Here is a 6,022-nt window from a genome sequence, read left to right as displayed (position 1 = left end):
TGGGGAGCGGTGCATGCTGGGAGTCGCGGGCTCCGAGTGCGTTCTGGCTGGTGCTAGAGCGCGCTGCGGCTCCGTTTGGCCCCGCTCTGCGGAGCGGAGATGGCAGCTGAGACGCCGCCACCCGTGTTGCTTCCCCGAGGCCAGTTCACGGCGTGACTGAGCCCGGCCTGGACACGTTCCTCACGCAGCAACTGACTGAACGTGTGGCCGCGGCCACAGCTCTAGCTGCGATTAACAGGCTCCTCGCTGTAACGTCTCCATAGCGGCTTCCCCCTTCCTGCCAGAGCTGCAGCAGCAGGAGGGGCAGAGAGAAGGGGAGGCTGCTCCACAGTAGTAGGGCTACCATATTTCTAGTTTAAAAAAAAAAAGAGGACACCTGAGGGAGGAAAGGGGGTATATGGTTGTAAGAGGGGGATGATATGCCTGTGCCCTGCCCCTCACTTTAAAGGCACAGACCTATGGGCGACTGGAGCTTCTTTAGTCGGAGGGTACGTGCGCCCCCTGACACCAGCGAGCAAGGAGGGGCCCCCCTGGTGGCCAATCGCACCGACAGCTCTCACTCACCAAAAAGCAGCCACTTCTGGAAAGGCCCAAAACTGCATATGGTACCCCAAGTGCAGCCTCACCAGTCTCAAATAGCACAGAAGGATCACTCCCAATCACTTGCAAGTGACATTCCTGTTAATACAACTCAAGATACTGTTGGGTTTTTGGTTTTTTTGCAAAAGCAAACTATTGGCTCTCATTCAGTTTATGGTCCCCTGGAACCTCCAGGGCCTCTGCAGTATTGCAGCCAAGCCTGTTACCCCCAGTCTATATTTGTGCATATGGTTTTTCTGTCCCAAGTGCAGGAATTGGCACTTGCCTTGTTGAGTATCATCTGGCTGACAGTGGACCATTTATCCAGTCTATCCAGGTCATGCTGGATCCTAGTCCTGTTCTCTGGAGTATCCACAATTCTACCCACCTTGGTGTCATCTGCAAATTTGCTAAGCATGCACTTGATCCCATCATCCAAATCATTAATAAGATGTTGAACAATACTGGACCCAAGATAACCCCCTGAGGACTTCCACTTAACACCTCTCAACTAGACATTGAGCACTATTTGCCAAGTATGATAATCCAACCAGCTATTTATGCACCTTACAGTACTTACGTCTAGCCTGTATTTCCTTAGTTTCTTAATGAGAATGTCATGAGCCTTGCTAAAGTCAAAGTATATCGTATTCACTGCTCTCCCCTATCCACACAGCGTGTCACCCTGTCACAGAAGGAAATAAGATTGGCCAGGAAAGACTTGCTCTTAGTGAATCCACGCTAACTGTTCCTGATTACTCTGTTCTCTTCAGGTACTTCACAATGGATAATTTCTTGAGAACCTTCTTTGTGATCTTTCCAGGTATAGAGGTCAGGTGGAGTGGTCTCTAGTTCCCCAGATCCTCCTTCTTCCCCTTAAAGATGGGCACTATATTTGCCCTTTTCCAGTCATCATCAGGGACCTTGCTTCGCCACCACAAGTTTTCCAAAAGGATTGCCATGGCTTTGAATTTACCTCAGCCAATTCCTTCTGTACCCTGGGTGGATCCCATCTGGCCCTATTGACTTGAAAACACCTAGCTTCTCTAAGTATTCCCAAACCTGGTCTGCCATTACTTTGGGCTATTTGTCTCCTTCATATCACTGTCAGCTGCACTCACCAGCTGGTAGTTGCCCTATTTGGGCAAAATAAAGGCATTAAATACTTCAGCCTCCTCTGCATCATCTGTGACTAGATTGCCTTCCACCTTCTGTCAGGGACCTGTGGAATCTCTCAGCTTCCTCTTACTTTTGAGATACCTATAGAATCCCTTTCTTTGCCTTATGTCCCTTGCCAGCTGCACCTCAAATTGTGCCTTGGCCTTCCTAATTTTCTCCTTGCATGCCCACAGGGAGTTAAATCTTTCTGTATATTAGGAAGGTGAAAGGACTGAACACCACTATGAAAAAGATTAATAGATTTGGAAATTACATCTGGTGCTATTAAGGCCTGGTTATTTTTCAGGCAATAGGATGCAGAAAATGGGTGACTGGATGGCTAATATAGGTGATAGCGTGCCAGAGACTGGAACAGCTTTTGGTCTCTCTCCTTCCCTCAGCCCCCAAAGGCAAAACAGTGATATTAATAAAAAATTCTAAGTCCCACCTCACATTAGAAGTAATCCACACACTCATATAATGTAAAATCAATATTTTATTGCCATGCTACAATTTTTAAAAAAATTAAGTTGGCACTGATGAAGGGGACACTGTTGTCAATATTAACATTATACATTTTTTAAATGAACATTTGGTAAGCTCTCAATAATGAAAATGCAAACCAAAGATTAAATTAAATTCTAATATGTCAATTTGGACCAGCATAAAAATACATTATTTCTGCATAGTACGGTATCACTTTTTGTGAAAAAATGGAATGTTTGTATAACAAATCCAGCAGGGCAAAGTTCATGGAAATTTCATAAACAATTTGGCAATGGTACTCCCACTGTTTAGACTTTTTATAAAAAGAAATAAAAATCTAGAAAGCTACCTTTATACAAAGTTGTTATAGTTATGCCTTTAAGTAGGAAAACAACATTTTATAATGCAAATTAGGACACACAATAATCTTACAATATCATACAATGTAATGACAATAAAAACACAGAACATAGGATTTTGGCCTGTATAGAAATGTATATTTCTGCATTTAATAAATGCATTTGTGGCACACTGGTGCTATTGTACTACGACTACCAGTCAGCTCTCATACTAGAAGTGTATTCAGTTGTACTGTAATTGCAAATCTGTAGTTTAGTTTAGGACAAACAATGGTTCGGAAAAAATAGCCATAGGTTACGTTACAATGGAATGGAGATGTTACATGCAAGAACATGCTGGCTGGCTGGGGGAAACAGTTGCGGGATACCATATAATACTATTTTCATTTTCAAACCAGAAGCATTTCCTATACATTCAGTCATTAAGTACCCAAGCCTTAAAAATGAAAACATCAGTGTTCAAGATTTGGCAAATTTCAGGGAAAATACAAAGTTAGTACCAAATATATAAAATGTGAGTGCATGTCTACATACACATATATTCCAATGCAAGAACTGCATTAATGTGGAATTAAGGTTGTTGATGTCCATTCCTAAATAACACAAACATTAAAATATGGGTGCAATCCTGAACCGTTTCTTTAGAATCACTTCCTCTTTCATACATAATAGTTCCAGCAATATACACACAAGTATAACTAAGAAAGCAAAATTCACATAGTAATCTAAACTCTGAACACAACTAATAGGAATTTTTGTTTTTCAGTACATGTAGTTAAATATATTTATATTTTTTACATTATTTTTAAACCATTTCTGAAGAACTTGACCAACCAGGTCCTCTAGTGTAGCACAACCATTTTGCCAGCAGAATCTCATCTTGCACCTGATCCAAATGGCCACAGGTACTTTCCCTTGGCTTCAGTGACATTGGACTGGGCCCAAGCCAAGCATATTCAGCTCCTGGAAGATTGCCCCAGTACAAAAGGTGTCTATTAACAGACAGATTCCAACCACATAACCCCATCTCTCCTGCCAACAAAGTATGCAACTGGAATAAAAGAGGACATATCCCTTCTGTGGCTATGGGCCCTCTGGGTTGTTTGCACATGGTGTGGGAAACGTGTCTGTGAAACAGCCCTGTACACAGTGGCCTCCAGGTCAGAAAGTGGAGGGGTGAGCTTCATGGCACCTTGGTATGCTGGCTTCTTAACTAAAGCAGAGGATCTGGCTCTACTTCTTCAGCATTTTTTGTATCGTGGTAGGACTCAGACATGAAACAGGGTCGAGGCCTCATTGGGTTAGGTGCTTTACAAACAAATAGGAAGACAGTCCTTGCCTGGAAGGGCTCACAACCTAATTCTTAATTATATCTTTACATTATCTCCTTTGTATTTACACATTTGCTACATAAAATAGAATTACACCAAGGTAATGGATATATCAGTACACTTTGTCACAATATATGTATATTACCATACTCAATAATTACTAAAACTGCAATAAAAATTTCAAAATGCCCTTTGTAAATATATAAAAATATAAAAATGTGTGACATCTATTTAATGAATTTTGTAAGGTAACTTACCGCAGATGTTATATTTTCACCTACACATGTCCACATAAAACACTGCGTTAATCTGGAGTAAATACTATGTTAGGATAATATCCTAACAAGTCTGATAAAACTCTTTAGTTATACCTTAAAACCCAATATTACAAGAAATAGAAATATGTAACTCTTACCAGATATAGTTCCTACATGAATTTGATTTCTTATCCACTTTACGTGTTCAGTACCTGAAAGAGGAAGTAATTTCTAAAGAATGTAAATGAACTTTAACTCATGATTTGTCTTTTGTGTTTTTTTTTTTTAATATGTATTACATAGGAATGGACATCAGTAACCTTAACTCCTATTAACGCAGTTTTTTGTGCTGGAATTTTATCTTATTTTGGAGTGTAAATGAAGAATTTAACATGAGCACAGCTTAAAATAAGTTCAATGAAATATTTTTATCAAGTAAATACTGTCAAATGTGAATTACTACCTGATAGAAAAAAATATTTAAATGCCAAAAATATCCAAATAGCCAACCAAGAGAATCAAACTTTTATTGGCCTCATCTAGCAGAAGGGAAATTTTCTATGAAGATGACTTTAAAATCCACTCCCAGTTCCCAGAGAATTTTCTCATGTTTATATGAAACCATAAATAAAGTTAGTACAGTGCAGAAATGAAGTTTTACCATACATTTCATCCTATGTGAAGTGGGCAACACTGTTGGGAACAGAATTCCAAGTGTGATATAATATTATACATTTTTTTAACGTAGTAACTGAACTCAGGGAGACCTTCTTGAAATGAAAGATGACAAAGGCATCTGCTCTGCATTGCTACCACCCTCATTCTAGGTAGGCAGGAATATTCTGGGCCTTATCTTCTGGAAGGGTACACTGTTATTAACTCTAGCCAAATTAGTTACTGAAATATTAGTTACTGACAATTAGTTATGCCCATGGGCTACGGACAGAAGTTACACAAACTGGATTAAGTGATCAAAAACTGGTTTAAGATAAACCTGGCTGAATGTAGTATCACACTCAACTGTTTTGGGTCAAACTGGTTTATGAAACTTCTGTCCTAGACCCCTTTCTGGTTCAAGTTAAATCACAGTCCCCCAACATCCCACCATACTTTGCAGCCCTAGTCTGGGCTGTGCTGTCTGCTTGAGAAAGCAGGGCTGGCCCTGCCCCTCTGCTCCCTACCTGGAGCAGTGAGGGCTGTCTGACAGGTGGGGAGGAGTGCTGGTGCTGCATTTCCTGAATCAAAGGTAAATGTTTGTTCACTTCTATTTCAATTTAATCTGTGCAGTTTAGACTAACATGCAAAGATTGAATTGATTCAACTTTGCGCTTTTTCACTGTTTGTACTTAGTCATGAAATGTAACCAAATTTAACTGAATCAACTATGGGTGCCTCCATTTCTTTCAGTATGGGTCTGGATCAAGGGCGGGCAATTATTTTGGATAGCAGGCTGTTTAACAAGTTTTGGTGAGCTGTCGAGGGCCACATGGGTAGCCCCGCCTCTTGCCATCTTGGGACTGGAAGTACCATCCCTACCCCTTGCCACCATAAGTCCCTCCCTTGCACCCTCCCCCCCTAAAAATACTTCTTTTTTGGGGGGGGAGAAGGGGATTGCCATCTTAGAACCAGGAAAAAACACACAAATCATGTACTAAAAGTCAAACACCTACTATAACATATTTTAATTTTATTACAAAAAATATTTTTGTCATGATTTGTGTTTGCCTAGTGTATATAGAGGTGGTTGCATAATAACTCAAAATACATTCTTAGTCTTGTATATTGTGTGTGTGCGTGTGGTGGCGGGGCGTCAGAGGGTGTGGGTGTGTGATGTGAGGGAGGGTGGGGGGGG

The sequence above is a fragment of the Gavialis gangeticus genome, unplaced genomic scaffold, assembly GCF_001723915.1.
Source record: "Gavialis gangeticus isolate Ggan-Ray unplaced genomic scaffold, GavGan_comp1, whole genome shotgun sequence".
Taxonomy (NCBI): domain Eukaryota; kingdom Metazoa; phylum Chordata; order Crocodylia; family Gavialidae; genus Gavialis; species Gavialis gangeticus.
Note: the sequence above shows the minus strand (reverse complement) of the source record.